Raw genomic sequence first — 25,522 nt, forward strand, 5'->3', positions numbered from 1 at the left:
GATCAGGTTAGGCCCCTCAGCTTCTGCCAGTCTTGATACTTTAGGGCTTTATAAGTTTACCAGATGAAGCTCCTTCCCGAAATCTGTGTCCTCGACTCCATCCAGTAAACTCTGAAATTGCTAGCTGTGCTAAACTTTTGGAACAACAAGCAACGTCTGTCTCTGAAATAATGCTTCTTTTTGTTAGGCTTATATTACCTAGGGAATGGCTGCAATAAATTTTTTTTTAGTTTTTTAACACATACTTTTTAAGATATGTTTTAGTTTTATTTTTTAACTCTAGAGGAAGTCGTTCCATCCATTTCCTTGTAAAAATAACTCAAAAGTAAAGCTCAAGAACTGAAAGGACTCCGGGGAATTGAGTAGCACTGGTGATTAATGGCCTGCTGCCTCTGAAAGTTGAAAGTCAAATATGTCATTTCTTTGATAATATAATGGGAATTTCATATTCTAGTTCATACACATATACACACATATATTACTATACCTCCATGCTTTCTCCCTGAACTGCCTGTGAACTTTCCATGGAAACTTTTGTAGAATGATGAAATGTTTTCAATTAAAGGAGTTATGCTGTAATTTCTGTTGCTTTAACAGGCTGTGGAGCATATGAAATGACACTGAATTTGACAGAAGACTCAAATTCAGTGGCTAGATATTCCCACAATGGTTGAGATTCAAATCAGAGTATGTCAGTCATTTTCGGGGAGCTGGTAGTAAATATATTGAACTACTCTCAGGGGGAAGTTGGTTTAAAATCAGGTACTGCTTCCCATAAGGGACAATTACCATGCTTGAGAAGATAATTAAGGATAGATTCTCTAAAGTCTGACTTAACTGCAAAGTCTGTGGAAAACCACAGGCTTTTACTTTTTCTTTCTTTCTTTTCTTACCCTTCTGTTCTCATTGAAGTTAAGGTCATTAGATCTTTTCTTTGGAACTTACTTTTATTTAGTTCAGATTTATAAAACCATATTATCTATTTCAGTTTTCTGTTTCAGAGGCACAGTGTGAGATCCATCCTACCTTGACTTACGGAAAAACTTCCATATGAATTACTGGAGAACTGTACTGTACCCAGAAAAATAGATGCAAATTACCTCTCTGACAGAAGATATTTCCCTCTATTGAAGGTTATTGATACATATCTTTCATAGTAATCACAAGTTTGAAAACACTCAACCAGTTAGTGGATATGTGGCAAACTTTGTGCGAACAGCATTAGTGGCTAATTTTTTCCATTTCGGAGATGCTACTCTGTAAAATAACGGGGAAATCATGCTGGCTCCAGGGCAATCTACACTGTGGCAATGTACAATTGGTCACTAACCAGGAATGACACCAGGCAGAGCCATGCCTTAGAGTTTTTATCCACATCATTAAACAACTGGAGTTTTGCCCACAAGTTAGAGCAGAAGACTGATGCCACTGACTTTGGGTCATAGTTGTGCTCCTGATTTATTGCATGGCATTAAACAAACCATCTTGCATCTGTCCTCACTTTTAAGGTCAATTTTGGGGTAAGATTATTTCAGCATTACCATCATTATTTGGATTTCCAGATGTTACTGCAATATATGTAATAACCGTAATGAAAAATAATGTAGTTCACCTTTGCATAAAAAACATTTGAGTGCAAGGTATATATTATCCTTGATTTAATAGATTAGTCCTGAATTGGTAAGACCAACCTGTTATTGTTCAGGTAGATCTAAGCGTATATTGCCTCTGGCTCCAACCCATGTTATCAGTCATAGGTTGTTAAATCTGTTCTCAAATTATACAGTCACTGGCTTTGCCTTATAATTTAAGTATAGAAAAAGTTCTATTCATGGGGGGAAGACAGTAGCTTCACTGCTGTCTTCTTTTATTTTTAGATGAGTCATAGACATTAGCAGATGCATAGAGATTAGTCAGCTGCTTGTTTGTATTTTCCAAAAGGGGACAGGCCTTCATGAAAGAGAAAATGCTACTGACTATGCAGTTAAAAGAGAGCATAAGGCAGCTGCGCATGTACCTTGTTGCAGCTTATTGCTTTTAAACAATAGAAACAAGGGGTGTTTTTCTTGAACACTAGAGATATACCAGATCTATATGTCTGACTTTGACTATGGAACCATGAAGGAAACCATTCACTTAGATAATTCAGCCTAGATTGTACACTAGCCTCATATGTGCTGAGTCAAGACTGTAGGAGCTGAGCAAGCTTGGCAAGGGCAGTCATGTGAAACAGAGCTTATTGCTAAGATGCAGGCACTCCCAAACTGTGGTTTTACATATCCAGGGCAACCTAAAATACAAAGCCAATTCTATCTGCTAGATTCCTTTGAAAATCTTAGCTTTAATGTAATTAAGCAACATAGTGAGCTCTAGTTGCCTTGATGGTTTGAGTCTCATGCACCTAGCTGACAGTTCCACTCTGTTTCTGCATTGTGTCTCTACTTTGATTAGGCCCAGGTACATTTAATTAGCAGGTTGTTTGATCAAATAGATAATGAACCCTAAAGTCACCTTCTTGCTTAGATGTACTTTGAACAACAATTTTAATCTTAGTGACAGCTACTCTAGAAAGAAAAGGGAAGAAACCAATGTAATTAAGATGTGAGTGCACAAAATGCCTATGTGGCTCTACGGTATAAAACTAAAAATACTTTGAACTCTAAAACATGGAAGACATAGAATTCAGTGGATATAAACTCCACATTTTTCAATTGAGTTACCATTTGTTTATATCTAGGTCTATGATGAATAGGAGAGAGTTATTGGAAAGCATTTGATGTTGAATTGTCTTTGCTCCCACCTCATTGATTTCTCTAGCACCAGAGTTAGGCTAATGCTGAGTGGAAATTTAATGTTGTTTAGTGCCTACGTGATACTGTCATAAAATGCTGCTAAGTCTCTAATGCACAGTAGTGGGTAAAAAAACAAAAACAAGAAAAAAAACATGAGCACTTACTAGAAAACACTTAGTAGAAAAGTTCTGAAATTTTGGGATGGAAATAAGTGGAAGTTCCCCTTCAGAAGATTAGAAATTGCCCCAGCTTTGATGAATTAGTGGAACTGGGAACAAGGATGAGTCAAGGGTCATCTTGTCTTATGAGAAGGCCACGTTATACCATGCAATAAAAATAAATACTAGTAAAAAGGAAAATGTAAGCTATTTTGAAGGGCTGGTTTATGTCCCTACTTTTAGGTTCTACTCTCTTTCTATATATGTGCTCTACAATTTCAGCTGTTAGGCAATCTAAAGGATGTTCCCCTTTATTGAATCTTGGGGTGTAAGTAAAGAATTAGTATTCAATGCAAAATAAGTCACAGAGGCAATTAACATGCCCGTTTTTTAACAGCTACAGTTACTAAATCAAGGATTCAAACACTGATATAAATCCCCTGCTGGCATCTAAACTTTGGCCAAATACTTAAACCTGGATCAAAGGAAACATTTTTTTCAGTTGTTTTAAGTGATTTAAGAGGTGGAAACTTAGTCTGGAAGTGGTGAGAATGAGAAACAAGGTATGATATGTTTGCACCCCATGCACAGGTGTGTGTTTGAATATCTGTGTCTGTAGCACTCTCACGTCAAATATTCCTGTTCATTGTGTTTTCTTGTCATAAAGGTTAACTTTGAAACATGTTTTGTCAAGAAAGAAATCCCCTGTTTTCTATTTGTCTTCTTATTTTACTGTGTGGCATTGATAAGATGTAAGCTATTCAACAACAGAAAAATAAATTATTTCTATCTGCACTAGTGGTGAATAGTGTGGAATCCTATTATTACTTGGATATTTTGTTTGTGCTAAAGTGGTGAATGGTGTACTGTCTGGTAGAGTTCCACTGGAGATACTTGATAGAGTTTTTCTTTCAGACTCCTAGACCACCTGTAGGATTGTTTATTATTCTGTTCTGTTATTGGGAAACATCTCCACAGACTCAACAAATCTTTCTGCACTGCTTGAATTAGAAGAGATTTCTTGAGGTGTGGATTTATTAAAAACATTAAAAAAATTTTAAAAAAAGGATACTGGATTTGTTAAAATTAATGTAACTAGCTGGTACTAGCAACAATAAAACATCCCACTCGGTATGCAGACAGCAATCCAGTTAGGGCAGGGTTAATTATGTTCTCTTGAAGTAAGAGTTTTGTCTTGAAAATTATTCACTTTGTGGGATATATTCTCCATTTTTTTTTGTGTGCTTTAGTCATGCACTTGTTTTCCAATTTAAGTCCCGAATTCATGCGGAAATGCAAAATCAAAAAGGTAAACCTCCTCATATATAACAAAGTCTATTTTGTATTTGCTCTTTCCATTTTCTTACATCACTGTGCTATCTCCTTTTTCATTTCACTAGGAGGTCTCTCACTTAGGAAGATTAGTCCTTTGAAAAAATCTGATCAACATATTCCCTATAATGTATGATATTGCTAATATTTCTGGTTTCTGACTTCCTTTCTTAACAGGAACACAAGAATGATCTTTCCAAGTCAAACCATAGATCTATGTAGTTCACTATCTTTTTCCTGTAGTAGAACAGAGTAGATATGTAGAAAGGAATATAGGAAAAGATCAAAAATATAATAATAATTTTGTTATTTACTCTCTGGTATTTTCAACTTGAGACTTCTTTGGGATGTTATTTTTGTGGTATTCTTGATAGTTTTTCATTCTACTACCTTGTCTCCTCAGGTTTTGATGCAAGGTCACCCGGGTAACTGCTTTTATAATGATGTATGACGCTTAACATAAGGATAGATGCAAAGAATTGTCTGTGCTCGTATTCTGTTTCCAGAAGGAATTATATGAACACACCAAAGAGCTGGATCTGGTCAACTCTTTGTGCTTCTTCCCTAGCTAGGTACTCTTCCGTCTCTGACTGTTTTCAGCTCAGATGAATTTCTGAGCCTGAAGTGGATTTATATTTAATAACTCTTATTGGATTGCTCTTCCAAATACTTCTCCAGCATCCATTTGTTTAACTACGTACTTTCTTTAAAAGTATTTCCTTTTGTGTCCTGGTACATTCTTTATACTTTCTAATGCTTGTATAGGGAGAAGCAGCAATAACTGGTTAATTCCCATTAATTATTTCTATATTGTTTTGCTGTATAGACTTCCATTATTTTGCCCTCCTTTTTTTCTTTTACAGAATTCTAGTCCATTTTGTCCTGTCCCATATAGAATCTGTTCCATGTCTTTCATCACCTCAGCTACTGTTCTGTAAACTTCCTTCAGTTCCACTGTATCCTTTCTAAAATATGGCACAGCGTTCAAGAAGTAGGAATGTCAAGCATTTAAAGAGGGAACGGCAAATATTTTTGTTGTCTGTTCTTTCCCTAATAATTCCTGATTTTAATGTGCTTTTTTGAGTGCTATACAATTGTTTTCATAAAGTTATCCGTTATCATTTCACAATCCTTCTCCGTACAGCTTTTCCCCTGCATTATGGGATGCATTTATCTGCATTATCCTCAACCTCCTGCAAACTATCCTATTCTTCCTATGTGTACCCATACCTTTATGCAGTAAAACTGGCTGGATGCTGAAACTCAAGACTACACAAATAAAAAATAACGGCAAAAAAATATTAATTACAGAATGAACTTTACAAATTTCTTGTGACCTAGGAAGTCTGAGATACTGTTTCAAGCAAACAGAAGTGAGGGGGGGGGGGGAAAAAGTTAAGATCCTGAGCTGCTGAGGAAACCAGCATTCCTTCTTATATAAGCCTTGGTGCAAAGATGGGCAAGAAGAAATTCTTGGAGAATCAGCTTAAGCCAGACTTACAGAGCTTCAAAGAAACATACTCCAGGGCCACTAGTTCCCTCACTCTGCAGCAGGCAGAAGGATGATCTTAGATATTGTTTCTAAACAGAGCTGACACGCTTTCTGGGCTTCCCACTCCACTGGAAGCCCTGACAAATTTGTCTTATTGCCAAGGATTTTGTGAAAAAAAAAAATAGTGTCTTGTAAAATTCCTGACCAGTCTTATTATTCAGCCCACTAAGCATAAAATCAGATCTAGGAGGTGGCCATTAAGTCTCGGGGAAGCCTAGCTTTATTTTATTAAAAACAGCAAAAAGCAGTGGATATTTATACATGGACTGTAGCTGCTTCTGCAGCAAATCCCAGTATAGAAATGTGTCCAGTAGTCATTTCAAAGTACAGAAAGCATCATGACTGACTGCAGGACAGTAATATAATTTGGCACTTAAAAGTAATATCTCATTATAAAATAATAAGAATTGTCAATAGCAGCACAATGACTCACCGAGGCAGGTAACTCATTATCATGACCTAAATATAAAGGAAGTAGGAATGGCTCTGTTGAAGAAGAAAGATTAAGGGATCCTGAGGGAGGAAAACTAACAGCAGCTAAGTTTGAGGAGATCTATATAGAAACATTCATATTTTTAAATGTTAAGCTATTTTGTTATTTTTCATTTTTCACAATAATAAAGCCTAACCACAGGAAAGGCATGAATTTTGGACTCTGCCTTGTGTATAGAGAATCCTGGGGAAAATGTCTGCTCACATAGTGTTACTAATAATAATCTAAATTATTAAAGCTGATGGAATTCTTATAGCTAATGCATTTGCTCTTTGCACTCTGCACTTTCTTCAGCTTGAACAATGAATAAACACCAATCAGGTTTTGTTTCTGCAGTTCATGTGCCAACACATTGCTGTTATTTGTGATCATAGCACTGCAGGAAAATGTTAAAATATAAAGAAGAAAAGATAAAAAAACAGGCAAATAATACGTTGAGTTTAAATTAAATTTTCTGTTGACAGTATATTCTTGTAATATTCTTTTCTTTAATGGAAAATATAAGTGTCTAAACAATGCAAAATTTGAATAGGTATCCAATGGCTTTGATAAGCTAATTGGTAAGATTGACATCACTTTTCATGATATTTCTAATAAACAAAAAATAATTTTTGTTTGTATGTAGGAAAAAGCCATATTTTCAAACTGAAATCTTAAGCTCTAGAGAGATTTATGAGAACAAGTAATTTAAAAGATAGATTGTCTTTGGGCTCAAAAGAAAGGGAATTAGCAGATACAAAAATAATTTTGTCAATCACTCCTATATCTTACTAAATTTTGAATGTTTAAATCCTATTTATAAGCACCATCAATAAAACACGACTTTAAAATAAATTTTGAGCATGCTCTGTTCAGGCGCTTGAGCTTGCATTCCAAGGGTTAACTTTCTTTAGAACAATGAATAGAATGGCATTTGGGAGCTGGGCATTGATTTTAATGAAATTGGCTAGCTAGGGTAAGTGTAAATTTGTAGAAATGCTAGGTAACTTAGGAAATACAGAGCCAGATTTGACAGTTGTGGTCTAGGGAGTTTTGTTATAATTTTCTGTAATTCTTGCATATCATATTTTGCTGAATATTTCTGGTTCTGTTTAAAAGATACTGCCGATGCAAATAAAGTTCCAATGTATTCATGCATGCTTTATCTATATGCATATACATACTTATTTATAAGTTTGTTGCAGAAGAAAATTCCATAGATTTGTTTTTGGACTAAGGTCACAGGAGTTGGAATTGGTTCGCTAAACTGAAAGCTTTTCCTCAACAACTTTAGAACATGCCTTGTCCTCTAATTACTCTTTTTGCAAAAGATGGCCATGCTCAGTGTTTCTCTTACAGCTTTATCCCTTGTTACTCTCTAACCACTTCTGGGGTATGAATAGCTATCAGTACGTGATTTTTCTCTCATACCCTGCCAAGGCAGGTCTCTACTGTGCACAGCAATGTGTCAGCGATTTAAAAGAATCCTTCCCTGCAGGAAGCAATAACACTAGAAATGATTAAAACAAAACCTAAAATGTCACCTTAGACTAATGAAATTTCATCATCAAGCAATACAGAGTTGACACTTCTGTGAGACCCTTTAAAACTCAGATTAAGGAGAGAAAATTAAACTTGAAATGAGAGGAAACAAAATCCACTCTCTTTTCTCTGGCAAAAGTTGAGTACAGTATGCTGATTATTCTGAAGACAAACTGCTCTCACAGACAGTGACCCTCACTCAGCATAAAGAACAGTTAACAACACAACTTTAGATGAATGTCAATGTTATCTATTGTTCACCATCTTAAAAAATGAAATATCTGTCTCTCATGGAGCTAGCTGATTTGTAGCTTCAATCTTATGTCCCCTCATATGCAGGAGACTGTTGAGGAACTGCCGTACTAGCTCAACCTAGGGATTATCTCATCCATTTTCCCATCCCTGAGACTTGGCAGTACAGACTACTTCAATGGAAAGTATAGGATTCCTGCACAGATGGCAGTTATAAAATAACTACGTTATAAAATAACTAAGGGAGTATTCTTTTAAATTCATCTAATTATATATATCCATGCCTGCTTGGAAATGCAGAGTTTTGTTGCTTTTTAATTCAGTTGAGTAAAGTTGTGATTTTAAGCCACTTCAGATGTTCACAATACCAACAAACACCCTCTGACCCCCACATTTAAATCTCAGTAAGCCTCTACCCCTGGTGGTACCTCTTAGTGGTGAATAGCCGAGACCTGCTGCTTTTTTGGGGAGGGTGTCAGTGCCTGTAGTGATTCCTTGGCTTTAGTGGAGCACAGATGTGAGAGCACAGCACTGGGCAACTGTTTCTGTGAGCCGCAGCTTTCCGTAATAAGGAGTTTTAAGCTTCCTATAGGGGCACTCGTGCATCACTTAACACTACATTTGGCTGCACAAGACTGCAAAAAAAAAAAAAAAAAAGAGAAATTTCTAAGATTTAGGCTGAATCCTGAGGTCGGAATCTTCAGCTGCTTTCAGGATCTGGTAGAAATGGGAACTCGGCTCAGATAGTCCCCGCACATTCCAGCGTTTCTCTCTCAGCTGCTCAGCTGCATGTGAGAGTTTAGATGTAATTTTGCCTTGGGCATGGAGCCAGTCCCTGCAACACTGAGAGGAGTGATAGTTCAGGGCTGCTCTTTTGCTTCTTTTCATCACTACTGAGTGTTGTTTTACTTCCCTCATTTCAGAAAGAAACTGATCATCCAATTGTGTGGGCTGTCGGCAGCTCCCTCGTGCTCTCATTTTTTACTGCGGTACAGCCCAGCGGGGACCGCCAGCCATCCACAATATTTCGGCACCCTGGTTGCTCTGCCCCCAGCTGCCCAGCCTCCTTTGCCTGCAGTGCACACCCATAAATTCTCCCTGGCAGACACCCCACTGAGTGCAGCATGATCACTAAGGCAACAGCTGCGGTTAGATAGAAAGATCGAGCCGTCTGCTGCCTACAAGGAGAGGTTTTGCTGTGTTCGATCAGGTCACAGGGCCATGAAGTCCAGTATCTTGCTTTAAGCAATGAGCAACACCTGATGTTTCGAATGAAGCTGAAAGCACCTAACAACGTAACTGGAGAATTGTATGTGACAGAAGAAAATAGTTTATTTTATTGGTTCTGCGTGCCTGTGTATTGAAAGCACAGCTACTTCTATTGTAGACCACAGAGCCATGAGTCTCTTCTGTGTCTGGAGTTGGATTTAGGAACACTTAAGTAATAATGACAGACTGCCTTTAATTGGTCTGGGAAAAAAAAACTTAGAGCCAGAGAGGACACGTGCAACTCAGACCTGGTGAAAAATGTTTTTTCTATTTTTCTATCTGAATTTACAGAGAGGTTGGAATTGTCCTGGCTGTACTAACAAAACTCATTGAATTACATGCTGCTCAAGCTAGCACACTGTGCTGTTAATGTTGTTTCATTATATTTTATTGCTGATTGCAGGGCTGCTGGTATGGAACACTGTGTGTTCAGATAAAGTTCCTCTGAAGCATCAATTTGTTGAAATAGTGGAACCCTGATAAGGATGTACAAATTAAGATACCTTTAATGGGTTATAAAAGCACTGTCCATCTACAGCTGTTCTTAGAGACTGATAGTGATTTCCATGTTCTAGTAATTTCAATAATGTAATTTTAAAAACAGTGATCTTTGCTGATTTTTATTGGCTGTGATAATTTTCATTGAATTGCACACACTGGTGGTGATAAGACTAAATGTTTAATGTAATTTGATTTTCAAGGTTTCAGGAGGATAAAATCATGGGTGACAGATTTTTAGATGAAGAAATCTTTGATGATGCAGAATTTCAGGAGGTTGTCTTAGTGCATACTGAATCCCAGCCACAGTAAGCTGTACATCTTTGTTACACTGCTGGATATCTTTTCAAATGAAACAGAAACCAGAAAAAAAATCCAGAACTTATAGTATTTTGTGGACATAAGGTTATCAATTATGTCATAAGAACTGTTTTTTAAAAAGAAATAGGTCTTCAACAAAGAGAAATTTTCCAAGTGTGTCAATCTTAGAAAAGTCAGGGTGAATTTTAGATAGACTATACAGATCTTTGTTCCTTTGTTGGTAGACTTGTTTCCCAATCCTCTTCAGTCCAAAGGATGAACTAGAACTCAAATTTTTTTTCAGCTACTGTAATTAAAACACTGAGCTAGCAACTTCTTTTTTTTTTAAATGTGAATTTTTTTAGTCACATGGGAAGATGTATTTGCCGATTCCACAAGACATGTTTGAAGGAAATTTTGATTGATTCTAGGGACTGGAGTGAAATTCTCTCATGTTTGTGTCTGGCCCAGTACAGACACCACTAATGAGGAGCATGCTCTTTTGGTTCACTGTGCAGAGATTAGCTTCATTTCATTGAAGGCAAAATCTTGGATCCTGATTTAAAAACAGGTATTGCAGACGTTCCACAGAAGAAGGCTCTTTGAAATGTCTCCTTGAGTACATGCAGTTCCCTGAATTTGTCCTTAGTAGTAGAGCATAATTAAATTTCAAATTAATGGATCACACGACTGCCCTCAAACAAGGCTAGGCTAGGGTGAGTCAGTAGGCAAGTGAGTTAATTTCCTCTTTTGAGACCTTATTTCCAGTTCCTACCTCTTTTTTAAGCATGCATTTCTGTGAAATGTGTATGGTTTGTATGTTTGTGTATATATATGTATTAATCTCTCTACTAATAACAGAATAGTCAGTTGGGCTAACATCCTTGGCAGGATGAAATAGTGTTTGTAAATGTCATTATTTGTCTGTAACCCCACACTGCAAACAAATAGCTGAGGAACTGGTCTTAGCAGCTTTAAGGCGTGATTATTCTATGAAATAGAAAATGGATACAAAGACACTCATCTTCCCATTTCATTACCTCTCCCCAGAAGCAATTCTCTTTTCATTTGCATGGCACAATATTCAAGTTGTTGAATCCTAGTCTCTCAGGACTATCTCAAAGGACTGGTAATGGTTTCAGACTCTCTGCATAAACGTCCGTTGCTCACTATAATTCTACACTTTGTCAGCTCCATCATTTTTCTTATTTCTATCTAGAGTGAAGCACTACTAAGAACTTAAAAAGGGATGAGATTAAATTAAGGATAGAGGACATCACAACATGGTTCTCCTTCTAACCTAGAAATAGGTGATTTATATATTACTCAACAGAACTCAATGTGAAAAGACTTTTAAAACTCCAGGAAATTACAATAAACAATGCAGTAACAAGCCACAAAGAGTAGCTCTGGCTCAGATCCTCAAAATTAGACAGATACCTTTCTCCTGCTTCAGAAATGAAGGATTTGATTATTGTGAACTATGCTGGCTTCAGTCCTTTAAGTCTCCAAGTATCTATGCTTATCTGTAACTGAGCCACAAGAAAACACATATGAGTGAGAGAGGATCAGGAAGTAGCTGCTAACAGGGATGAAAAGAATAAAGATATTGTAAAAGTTGAACAGAACTAAATTTCCTTTCTTCTAAAAACATATGGAGTATAATGAACGTCTTGTAGAAAGAGTTTTGTAATGATTTTACTAGGGCCAGCATTTCCTCCTCAGAACCTCATGAAAAATGATTTCTTTTAGATAGTGGTTTGGGGTTTTCTTATAGGATGGATAAAACTCTCTTGTAAGGCCTGTAGAAAATAAATTCTTTGGATTTTTATCCCCAGGCTCTGCAAAAAGTATTTCCAGACTTCTGAATAGTTTATTATCATCAAAAACACTGTGTACATTTCAGTGTATTGCATAACAGGCTATTGTTCAGTAAATTCTGTTGGCAGTGGTTTTGAAAGGGGGAGGAGATGAATAAAAAAATTTAAAAGAATGCAGCTTAAAAATAAAATATGTCTTCTAATTAATTTTTTTTTTCTGGTAAGCCCTATGTTCTTTGCATTGTGTACCTATTTATCCCTTAAATTATAGATATATCAGATAGTCAAAGGAATAAATAACCATAAATCAATGATTCTATTTCATTCATAATTGCAAAAGAACATTTTTCATGTTTAGTTTGTTGGGGTGCAATCTTTTCAGTTGTTTTTTCACACCACATGAGTCAATGGCACTAATGAGCCAGTTATGGCTGTGGTAATTAACTGCGATGAGCTGCTTTTTTTTTTTTTTTCTTTTACTCTGAACCTTTATTGAGAAAAACTATGTAACTCTGTGATCTTAAGTCAGGAAGCTACTCTGCTGAGTTTCAAGATCAAATCAGCTTCAGCTCAGACTGAGTAATGACCCCCAAGCATCTTTCAGCAGCAGGGTGTAAATTTATAATCTTCAGCGTTGCAGCACAAAAGTTCTGCTACATATATTAGAGGAATAACTCCATTAGCTGTGGCACAGGACTATTTTGTTCACCTAAGACTTGCAACTAATGGCGGATGTCACACACACCACTCAGCTTTGCTGTGTGTGAACAAGTGATAGGGTAAATATTCCCTACTACTTACAGAAGCCAAGTTTTAATTCTGTTTTTCCATAACACGTTTAAGTTTAACTTGTGAAGATCAATCTTTAGCATTGCTCAGGTACAACAGGTATCTGATACTACATGTAGGCAAGTACAGGGAAAAAAGAAATCCCTGAAAGAGTGACTTGTTTGGACAAACGCTATTTTCATGTCCAGAAAACCTAGAGTTTTACCCTGTTAAGTGAGTATGAATAATTTTCCTCCTATCCAACACTTTGAGTTACACTGTATCAAAATTGCACTTTTAAATGCATTTTGGACAATAAACTTCAGGTCTTCAATCAGCTATTGGACACTTTTGAAGAACAATCTCTTGGCAAAGCCTTTTTGCAGTTTTCAGATTTTGCAACCAGCTGCTTTGAGTAACAAGAAAAATTCTGTTAGCTCATGTCTTTGTATGAGTAAGAAAGGAATTAAACATCAAAGATGGGTACTGTTTTCTAATACAGTCCTGATAGTTTTATACACTTTGTTCTAACTCAGTTGAAGTGCTGTCAGGCCTCGTTAAGATCAAGCTTTCAAGATAATGGAAGGCTGTGATCTTCTCCAGTATACATTGTTAGCTCCTGTTTAAGACAGATCTGTAACTTTAAACAGAAAGGCGAGGTTTCTGCATATTGCATAAGAGAATGTGATACTGGTAAGGGGTATGGCATTTGCCTGAAGGGACAAGTGGCAAACAGCAATGTAATAGAAACATGTAGAAGCAATCATCCCAATGTCCCTTTTGAAATCCTCTTAATCACAGTTATCCTTGAGTGAGCTGACTGGGCAAACAGGGAAGATAAAGTGATTCATTTTATTTCTACAGTTCAAAGCAACTGAACATTTAGTACCTGATCATGAAAGCAAGTCCAATGCTACCAAGAAAATAACACTGGTTAGACAGAAAAAAAAAAAGAAAAAAAGCAAGTTTGAACTTGAGACATTTGAGTACTGTTCCTGAATTTGTTTATTAATTATGGCATGGCTTTGGCAAGTTGTAATTCATCATGAGAGGAGTAAAAAATTGAATTTAAATACTTATACTCTGCACTCTTTAAAGTCTTCATTCCAGAGAGAAGACTGTCTTGTATATCAAACACATAATTCCTCATAACCATAATCCACACCTCCTAGAAACCTCCCTTTGTTTATTTCTTGTGATAGAGATCCAATAATCATTATAAAGAACAGAGACACAAAAAGTTGTAGGGGATTTTTTTAAGTTCAAACATTTTTGAGAAATACTGCCTTAAATATAATTTTCATAAAATATTATTAACTAATTACCAGACATATTAAAAAATTAATCTTGATTCTTGTTCATTAACAATGAACAAAGAGAGATGGTATCCTTTTCTGTTGTTGTTTTTCACGTAAGTCCATTCACCCTCAGTTGTCTGTCACCAGCACTTGGATAAAAATGTAGGATCAGGAGTTTGAGAAACTATCCAAATGGATGTAGCGAGCCAGATCCTCTGCCAGTAAAGCTACACTGATTTATACAAGCTGTGGATCTGGCCTGTGAATTTTATTTTTGACAGTAAACACTATTACAGCACAGTCAGGACTTTTTACAGGCATTCTTCATGCTATAGAGCACTGGCTCAGCATCCGTAACTGTAATTTTGTGTTGAATGACCTGATCTTCATGCAGTGAATTGAAATGGAAACTTACCATTAAAAGAACATTCCAAGATAGCAAAAATCAGCGTGCATTCAGAAAAGAGAACTTTTTTTTTCTCAAAGGGAAGAAGAGTCAGGTTACTTTAGCTGAAATATGAACTCTGAATCTTTGAACGTTATTTGTGTTATTAAAGATTGTGCCACCACTTAATGGGCAGAGTGGTATGGCCTTCATACATGCCTTCATAAGGCAGAAGGTCTTCACAAGGCTGCTCCCTGGGACAGATTTGCTTGTTCATACTAATATATGAGAGAAAGGAAAGATTGAGTACCCAAACTAATCAGTAGCAGTCCCTTTGGAGTTTGTAGACCTTGCATCCACAATATATTGAGAGAAATTAAGTGAAAGTGGTTTTGTGGCAAATGGAATCAGCCATTATTCCTTGCAGTCTGCAAAGAAGGTGCAGCAAACCTGTGCTCAGAATACTTGAATCAATAGCCTGATAATCAGGATTTCAAGAAGAGGACAGTAGTAGCCTTATGCCGTCTTTCAAGTATACTGTCTGCTGTGTCTGCATTGTCTGTTCAGCAATCACTAATGAAATTATTCCTCTCACTCCCTAGTATGTTCTTACTTTGCCTTTCAGTAAAAATTGGGAGATAAAGAATAGCAGTGAAGAGCAATTGAATATGGTCTGGTAAGTGCCTTTCTCACTCTTAAGTACTGCTTGTTAAATTTCATTTTGAAAAATGAAGCTGTATTTAGTATAAATGTGAGGGATCCTGGTGAGAAGAAAAGCACTCCAAACCATTAGAAGAAAAAAATCTGTTCTTTTTACTGCTGTATAATTTTGAAATGACTTAGCAGTTTGTACTACACTTAAAGTAAAAAAAAAAAATTGCTGACAGCTTTACCAAACTGCAGGTAAATGAAAATTTAAAAGAAGGATTTAGTACTTTTTCAGAAGAAAAAATGAAGTTTGTAAGTTCCTAGCAGACCCTTAATTAAATTGAAAGGTGTCTTGCTATGCTACTTTTATACATTAAGGAGAAACTATTAAGGCTATTTTGCTGACTGCAGTATACTGCAGTCTTGCAGGTTACATTGCTGGGCTGCTTTGTGGAGCAGCAGCAAACTCTCCCCCTTTAAACAGCTGTGGAGAATTATGGTAGGATTCTAGTACAGCTTTGCTCTCTTGTTCTTGTGGTTACCTATAGTGAGGACTTTAAACCCCAGTATTTTCCACAGAGCATTAATTTGTTACCTATTTTAAGTAAATTGCTGAAGGCATTCTAAACAGCAGACACTGAATGTTTATGGATCCCACCAAATGATGGCTACTCTCTTGCAGTATTTGTCTTCACTTTTAAGAAAACGTAAGATAATTCATGGCTAACTGGCTCACTCAAGACAAGTGTCAGAGATGAGAGAGACTGTCTAGCACATGCTTCTGCAAATACGGATAGGTTATCAGTGTGCATATGTTATTGTTGACTAAAGGATGTGGAGTACTAGTCTGCTCACATTGGATACCTGGCTTTCTGTCTTCCTGAAAAAGATCTGTTGTATCTGCTGAAGAAGACAGGGAGTTGCAAGAAGCTATTTTAGCAATTCAGTAAAAGCAGATTGTTCTTCCAAGCGAATCCTACAGCAGTGCTCCAGTGGTGTTCTGGCAGAAATACTGCTCTCTAACATGATAGAAGTGATTAAGAAATCCACTTGGAGTCAAGCCTACTTTTGAAAATGCACTTTCGACAACAGTAGGGAAGTTTACCCTAATTTGTTGTTGTATGTCACATTTAAGCATAGATATACACCCCACATTTCTAAAGTTTGCCTTCTATTTCAGTTGAAGATAGCAGTCTTCAGTATTTCTTGAAGTATTTCTTCAGTATTTCTTGAAGTTTACATGGTAAACTGTAAAAAACCTGCTATGTTTCTTTCCAGAAATAGCTAGATTTCAGTGGAGGATAAGGTAATTCTGATATATATATATATATATATATATATATATATATATATGTTGTTTGTCAATGTAGTATTTAAAGCTCACAGGGGAACTTCTAGATAAAAGTCAGTATATAACTGTAAGATATTACCGTCTATTAGTCGATGTAAAACCTCCTAAATCCCATGTAAAACCTCCTAAATCCCATGTACACGAGACATAACACATTATAAAGGCTGGAGATAAGGACCTTCCTTCCTTCATTCTGGAGAATATCTGCTGTTTTTATTTCATAGCTACCATTGCAACCCTGTATTTCAGGGTACTAAGGAAACCCATAAAACAATAACTTAATATTTAGAAAAATGAAAGTTTATTTTTGAAGAATTAAAACTAAATTCATTATTAATGGATGATTACCATTCTTTCAGTATTTCATCAATCAGGAGAGAGATCTTCTTTATTACACAGTTAAAACAAAAGCATTTATCTTTACCATTTGAAGCCTATTTTATAAAAATTGCATTTTCATAGCAGTTGGCTATGTGAACCTCCTGATATTCCTCAAGAATGGATCAGTCTAGTTTAGCGGGTAAAACGATCACTGGAATAAAAATATTTCTAGTTTCATTAACTTGAATGGAGCAATAACATTATATCCCATCTGAGAACTAGACTAAATTTGGCCAATTAGAGAAAAAGATTGCCTTCACACTTCTGGAATGAAAAGAATTATAAAGAAAAGAAGCCACAGGATTGTGCAATGTATGTAACTTTTTTCTACTTTTCCCCTACTCAGAGCCATAGAGGAGTTTGCATATAAAAAAAATTTGGTTTTCCATCATCTCCTCCTTCATAGCTTAGGTTTAGATCTCTGGCTGCAGTACTAGAGGAAGTTCTTAAATCTGTGTGTGGTCCTTGTCTCTGATACCCAGCAGTTCTCCTGTCTTCTATGAAATCCTTCTGAGATTTAGATCCTAGTCCAGAAATTTGGTCTACTAAAGGAGATCTCTCTGCTTCTGTATGAAGAATGTGAGACATAAGTCCCTGCAGTCTTCACTGGTTCTAGCTGCTGTTATTACATCTTGTCACTTCCTGAGCTTTCTTAAGTATTGAGCATATGGACAGGAATATGAGCAAAGAAACAAAGGTGTTTTTCCCAGGGTGCTTGAACCCGGGTTTTAAAATCATTCTTGCAGATCAAAGGCAGAGGTTGACAGCCAATTACTTGGTAGAGTCTGCCATTAGTCATGCTTGCACAAGTGGATATAGCTAGAAATATCAGGCAAACAGCAAAACCTGCCCTGCAATTATGTTATCGTTTAGACTAAATGGTCCACTGTGTGATATAGGTTGGTACGCCAGAGCAGTGCTGGGGATATATACGATATATAGTCTTGATATTTAAGTGCAACATTAGCACTTACATTTATCATTGTTCTTAGCAGCCCACAGGACATGGAGCTGGTGCGAAATACTCTGGTAAAAGAGTGTCTGATAATGCCAAAATTCTTCAGATGCATGCTTCATGGGACAGTTGCCTTATCAAGGTATTTGTCCACTTGAAGTGCTTACATGGCCCCCTGCTAATGACTAGCTGAAAATTTTTAATGTACTTATCCTCGTGCATCATTCTGGACTAGAGAATGTAGATAAGAATCCAGAAAATAGTTCTCAGCCAGAGACATCTGGACACGTCAGCGCTTTTGTCATCTGACTATATTTTTGATGTGCTCGGGCTGCAGCAATAGTAAGAATTTAAAAATTCAGAAAATATTTTCCTGATAGGAAACAAATAGGTTTTTTAGAAAGTGTTGAACTGTGTTTTACAAAGTGTATTAGGTATACCTATGGGTGCATAGGTACATATATTTGAATGCAAACTTAATTGGCTACTTTGTGTTTCAGTACTATCTTTAACTATATGACCAGATCATATTTTTCCCATAGTTACTCTCTGACTTTCAAAGCACAGGATGAAAAAGACAACCTGAATTCAGTACTTGAGCTTTTATCAGTAATGTTCTACTTTTTTTTTTTGTAGCTATTTGTTACCATAAGGTGTGACAGCTGTTTTGAAGCTACATTGAGTGTGTCTGTACAACTTTCAGTCATTGTACTACAGGTATATCTCTAACGTGGAACATTTCATCTGTAAATGGTTAAAATTCTACAGAGCTGTAAGAAACTGAAAACAGCCATTCACAATGGAAGATTTTGTGCATCCTTAATAATAGGTGGTATCACTGCTCTCTGTGATAAAGATATTTGTATTGCTATACAAGTCAGCATAGTAATGGAAAGCTTTACTGCAAACAGGCGTATTTATATCCTGGAGTAACATCATGTCGTAGTTCAGCCCCAACGGGGACCAGACTACGCAGTCTCTCTCTCACTCCCCCGACTCTCCGAGAGAACAGGAGGAGATTTGACAAACAAAAGAAAACCAGGAAAAAAAAAAAACCAAACACGCGGGTTGAGATTTGAACAAAAAGTAAATTTAACAGTAATGACAGAAGAAAACAATAGAGTGATGGAACACAAATACAGTATAATAGCTCACAACAGATCTCCACATCCAGTCTCTTCCAACTAGCAGGGCCTCCCTTCAGCACCCTCCTCACTTATATACTGAGCATGATGTCAGATGGGATGGAATAGCCCTTTGGCTAATTTGGGTAAATTAACCCCAGCTGTTAGCTAATTAGTTAACTATCCCAGCCATAGGGGCTACCAGCTTCAGTTCTCCACCCAGCTCAGGTAAATATTAACTCTATCCTGGCCAGAACCAGGACATTATCCACCCCTTATTCCATACCATCTACATCATGCCCAGATCCTACACTTTCCAATTAATCATCAAATTTTTCTTCCTTTTATCTACTTGTATGCAGACACACAGATGTAACTCTCTTAGTCCATGGTCCATCCTTTCAAAAGGTCTGTTGAGTTTATCCAGTCCATAACTTTGGGCTCCATCTGTCATAACAGGCTCTCAGCATAGGACAGATGACACAGTGTTTCCTCAGGTAGTCTGTCTGGTGCAAGTGACTTAGCAAGTTCATAGTCCGGAGACTGAAGATCTGTTGGCAGGTGCTAGTAGCAAGAGCCAGTTCTGGTTGCATCACTGCTGCAATTTTTCCTATTTTATTAAAGTTCATTCTTTGTTGGTATAAACGATTTTACTATAATACTTTTGAGACAACATAAGTATCTCAGGGCGTGGAGCAGGAAGAAGCAAGGAGGGACACATAATAGCTAGATAACGACATACAGTACTGTATAGTAACCGACATCAAGCACTTCAAATTATTGGCTCTTTTCACCTAAAATTAGATCTCCTTGAGGTACACATCGGACTTTCCCATCCTCCTGCATTACCCACCAAGTACACCCAGGTCCTTGAGCAAAAGCAATCCCATGCATGGGTTTGCCTTTGCCCAAGGGAGAAATGACCCAGACTGTCTTCCCCAGTATATTCCTTACATGCACCACAGGGACTTTATCCCCTTCTACAGTATGTAGAAGTCCAGATTGGGCAGGGCCAGCTCGATTGGTGGACCCCCGAGTGTTGACTAGCCAAGTGGCTTTTGCTAAATGATTATCCCAATTTTTGAAGGTTCCACCACCCATTGCTTTCAGAGTTGTTTTCAGCAGCCCATTATACCTTTCAATTTTTCCAGAGGCTGGTGCATGATAGGGGATGTGGTATACCCACTCGATGCCATGCTCTCTGGCCCAGGTATCTATGAGATTGTTTCGGAAGTGGGTACCATTGTCTGATTCAATTCTTTCTGGAGTGCCATGTCGCCATAAGACTTGTTTCTCAAGGCCCAGGATGGTGTTTCGGGCAGTGGCATGGGGTACAGGATATGTTTCCAGCCATCCAGTGGTTGCTTCCACCATTGTAAGTACATAGCGCTTGCCTTGGCGAGTTTGTGGGAGTGTAATGTAATCAATTTGCCAGGCCTCTCCATATTTATACTTCATCCATCGTCCTCCATACCACAGAGGCTTTAACCGCTTGGCTTGTTTGATTGCAGCACATATTTCACATTCAAGGATAACCTGTGCAATAGTGTCCATGGTTAAATCCACCCCTCGATCACGAGCCCATTTGTATGTTGCATCTCTCCCCTGATGGCCTGAGGTATCATGGGCCCACCGAGCTAAAAATAGTTCACCCTTATGCTGCCAGTCCAGATCCACCTGAGCCACTTCAATTTTAGCAGCTTGATCCACTTGCTGGTTGTTTTGATATTCTTCAGTGGCCCGACTCTTGGGTACGTGGGCATCTACGTGACGTACTTTTACAACCAGATGCTCTAACCGGGCAGCAATATCTTGCCACAGAGTGGCAGCCCAGATAGGTTTGCCCCGACGCTGCCAGTTGCTCTGCTTCCATTGCTTTAACCATCCCCACAGAGCGTTTGCCACCATCCATGAGTCAGTGTAGAGATAGAGCACAGGCCATTTTTCCCGTTCAGCAATGTTTAAAGCCAGCTGGATGGCCTTCACCTCCGCAAACTGACTCGATTCACCTTGGCCTTCAGCAGCTTCTGCAACTCGTCGTGTAGGACTCCACACAGCAGCTTTCCACTTCCAATGTTTTCCTACAATACGACAGGACCCATCAGTAAATAGGGCATACCGCTTCTCATTTTCTGGGAGGTTGTTATATGGTGGGGCCTCTTCAGCACGTGTTACCTCTTCCTCTGGTGGCTTTCCAAAATCTTTGCCTTCTGGCCAGTCTGTAATTACTTCTAATATGCCTGGGCGATTGGGGTTTCCTATTCGGGCCCGCTGTGTAAGTAGTGCAACCCACTTGCTCCATGTAGCATCCGTTGCATGATGCGCAGAGGGGACCCTTCCTTTGAACATCCAGCCCAGCACTGGCAGTCGGGGTGCCAGGATGAGCTGTGCTTCAGTACCAATCACTTCTGAAGCAGCTCGAACTCCTTCGTATGCCGACAGGATTTCTTTTTCGGTTGGAGTATAGCAGGCCTCAGATCCTTTATATCCCTGGCTCCAAAACCCAAGGGGTCGACCACGAGTTTCCCCTGGTGCTTTCTGCCAGAGACTCCAGGTAGGGCCATTCTCCCCAGCTGCGGTGTAGAGCACATTTCTTACCTCTTGCCCTGTCCGGACTGGCCCGAGAGCCACCGCGTGAACAATTTCTTGTTTAATTTGTTCAAAAGCCTGCTGTTGTTCAGGGCCCCATTTAAAATCATTCTTCTTTCGGGTGACTTTATACAGAGGGCTTACAATCATACTATAATTTGGAATATGCATCCTCCAGAAACCCACAACGCCCAGGAAAGCTTGCGTTTCCTTTTTGTCAGTCGGTGCAGCCATAGCTGTTATTTTGTTGACTATATTTATTGGAATCTGACGACGCCCATCTTGCCATTTTATCCCCAAAAACTGTATCTCTCTTGCAGGTCCTTTCACCTTACATCGTTTTATGGCAAGCCCAGCTTTCAGGAGGATTTTAATTATTTTCTCCCCTTTTTGAAAAGCTTCTGCTGCTGTGTTGCCCCATACGATGATGTCATCAATGTACTGCAGGTGTTCTGGAGCGCCACCCTTTTCCAGTGCAGTCTGGATCAGCCCATGGCAGATGGTGGGGCTGTGTTTCCACCCCTGGGGCAGTCGATTCCAAGTGTACTGGACGCCCCTCCAAGTGAAAGCAAACTGCGGCCTGCATTCTGGTGCCAATGGGATTGAAAAGAACGCGTTGGCAATATCAATGGTGGCATACCACTTGGCTGCCTTGGATTCCAGTTCATACTGAAGTTCTAACATGTCTGGCACAGCAGCACTGAGTGGTGGTGTTACCTCATTCAGGCCACGATAGTCCACTGTTAACCTCCACTCTCCACTTGATTTTCTCACTGGCCATATGGGACTGTTAAAAGGTGAGTGGGACTTGCTGATCACTCCCTGGCTCTCCAGCTGATGAATCAGCTTATGGATGGGGATCAGGGAGTCTCGGTTGGTGCGATACTGCCGCCGGTGCACAGTTGTGGTAGCAATTGGTACCTGTTGTTCTTCAACCTTCAGCAATCCCACAACAGAAGGATCCTCTGACAGACCAGGCAAGGTGGACAACTGTATAATTTCCTCCATCTCCAAAGCACCTACACCAAAAGCCCACCGATACCCTTTTGGGTCCTTGAAATACCCCCTTCTGAGGTAATCTATACCAAGAATGCATGGAGCATCTGGGCCAGTCACTATGGGGTGCTTTTGCCACTCATTCCCTGTCAGGCTCACTTCAGCCTCCAATACAGATAGCTGCTGGGATCCTCCTGTCACTCCAGAAATACAAATGGGTTCTGCCCCATTATATCTTGATGGCATCAAGGTACATTGTGCACCAGTATCCACTAGAGCTTTGTACTCTTGTGGGTCTGACGTGCCAGGCCATCGGATCCACACAGTCCAATAAACTCTGTTATCCCTCTCCTCCACCTGGCTGGAGGCAGGGCCTCTCTAATCCTGGCCACAGTATTCATTATTCATTTCTTTTAAATATGCATGAGAGGTCCCTTCAAGAGGGTCAGAACTAAAGCTATTCCTTCTACGCTCCCTATTGGAGACTGGTGCAACAATTTTCCGGGGAGAACTTCTATTTGCAATGGTTTTTCCACGCAACTCACGTACCCGCGCCTCTAGGGCAGAGGTAGGCTTCCCATCCCACTCCCTCATGTCCTCTCCTTGGTCACACAAGGTAAACCACAGGGTACCTCGCCGCGTAAACCATCTCTCTTGAGCAGGGAAACGTTTACTCCTAATAGCTGAAATATTGGCCCGTACCGGTGGGGAATGGGACATATCTGCTTTGAATTGCTGGAACTCCTGGGATAGTTTCTCCACAGCCGAGACACAGGCCCTCAGGGAGGAAGACAGGCTTTCCTCGTACTGCCGGAGTCGGCCAGCCAGTTCATCCACTGTTTCTTCCTCTCCATCTTTCCAGGTCATAACTGCCAATGAGTTGGCATATGATGATGGTGCACTTCGAACAAACTTCCGCCACATTTGTCGTGTGCACCTGACTTCATCTGGATCCTTAGGTAACTGATCATTGTCCAGGTCATCATAAATAATCTCCAGCACAGCTAATTCCCTCAGGTACTGGATACCCTTCTCCATGGTAGCCCACTTGCCTGGATGACACATTATATCCTCCTTGAAAAGATACCTCTCCTTCACACCTGACAGGAGTCGCCTCCAGAGGCTGAGGGCTTGTGTCCCTTTTCCAACTGCTTTGTCAATGCTTGCTTCTCTAGAAATGGATCCCAGTTGCCTAGCTTCTCTGCCTTCTAATTCCAAGCTATTGGCCCCATTATCCCAGCACCGCAGCAGCCAGCTGATAATGTGCTCCCCAGGATGACGGCTAAAATCTTTTCGCATGTCTCGCAGCTCGCTCAGGGATAGAAATCTGGTGCTCACTGTCTCCTTTAGAAGTTCTTCCCCTGAGGAAGAGCCTGCCTGCCGAGTTCTTCCTAGGCATGTAGCAAATAAACCTTCCTCTTCTTCCTCCTGCTCCATCCTAAAAGGGGCTTCTTCTTCCCTCACTAAACGAGCTGACTTCCGCTTCCAAGTCTTCTTGGATACAGGGGCAACTGAAACTAGCACAGGTTCACCCTCTGATTCAGCTGCAATGCCTGTTGCTGGGGTTTGAGTACCTACATTGCAGGTCAGTTTGTTCTCCCTCACACCATGCCACGTATTAGTATCTTGCCTTAGGGTAAATCTCGGGAGGAGATTCCCAAAAAGTGGGTTTGCAGCTCTAGACAAGACTTGGCACACATTCAAAATACATAACAACAACATCGTAGTGGCTTGAATATCCCCCAGATCTTTAAAGTTCTCAAAAAGTGGCTTAACTACCCTGGAAGTGAAAGAATTCGGGAAGCTGTCCACATAGGAATACCAATTTATCTCTAAGGCCATTGATGTCACCATGTCATAGATGCATATGGCATAGTATAACAGAAGGATAATTCTCATCATTTTCCCTGAGGTGATAAACACCACCACTGGGAACACGTAGTACATATAAGAGCGTAGACAATACAACAACATAACCAACCACTGCAACATCATGACCAATAACTGACAACCAACACAACAAGCACGTATAAACAAATTTGTTTCAAGCAAAAAAAAAAAAAGAAAAAAAAGTCAGATCTGTTATTATCTCAACCCTTCATGCCCCACGTTGGGCGCCAAAATAACTGTCGTAGTTCAGCCCCAACGGGGACCAGACTACGCAGTCTCTCTCTCACTCCCCCGACTCTCCGAGAGAACAGGAGGAGATTTGACAAACAAAAGAAAACCAGGAAAAAAAAAAAAACAAACACGCGGGTTGAGATTTGAACAAAAAGTAAATTTAACAGTAATGACAGAAGAAAACAATAGAGTGATGGAACACAAATACAGTATAATAGCTCACAACAGATCTCTACATCCAGTCTCTTCCAACTAGCAGGGCCTCCCTTCAGCACCCTCCTCACTTATATACTGAGCATGATGTCAGATGGGATGGAATAGCCCTTTGGCTAATTTGGGTAAATTAACCCCAGCTGTTAGCTAATTAGTTAACTATCCCAGCCATAGGGGCTACCAGCTTCAGTTCTCCACCCAGCTCAGGTAAATATTAACTCTATCCTGGCCAGAACCAGGACACATCAGCTATCAAATTTATTCTGCTTTGGATCAATAATTTTCAAATGTGTTTTGAACCTTGGATTCACTCTCTTGCTATACATTTTTAAAAATAACAGAGTAATTTCTTGGAATCTTTTAAGAATCAAATATGTTAATATCTTTACATTTTAAAATATTACATTACTTTTGTTTCACAAGACACTTTCACATGCATGAACTCTGTCTTTTTAGCTCAGTTAATACTTTTGCTTTTATGTTATGTGACAGTTTTAATTAAATGAAAATTTAATTTCCATCTCCCTAAAAACTATCCTAAAAGAATGGCATCAAAACCCTAGTGCTTACATCAGCAATAATCTGCAGTTGGCTCTGTATAGCAAATTCTTATTGACATATGAGATGGAGTCCTGACTCCACTGAAATAAAAAACAAAAGTCCCGTTGGTTTCTGTAGGAATCAATTTTTACCTATGATTTTCTTT

General features: G+C 38.9%; 1 protein-coding gene across 4 annotated transcripts in view; it reads left to right on the top strand.

Annotated features, from left to right (window-relative positions):
- The window catches only part of LRRC4C (leucine rich repeat containing 4C), a 459,752-nt gene that overhangs the window by 419,272 nt on the left and 14,958 nt on the right, over nucleotides 1–25,522 (top strand). The window lies entirely within an intron of this gene.

The sequence above is a fragment of the Chlamydotis macqueenii genome, chromosome 5 (assembly GCF_036417535.1).
Source record: "Chlamydotis macqueenii isolate bChlMac1 chromosome 5, bChlMac1.mat, whole genome shotgun sequence".
NCBI classification, from domain to species: domain Eukaryota; kingdom Metazoa; phylum Chordata; class Aves; order Otidiformes; family Otididae; genus Chlamydotis; species Chlamydotis macqueenii.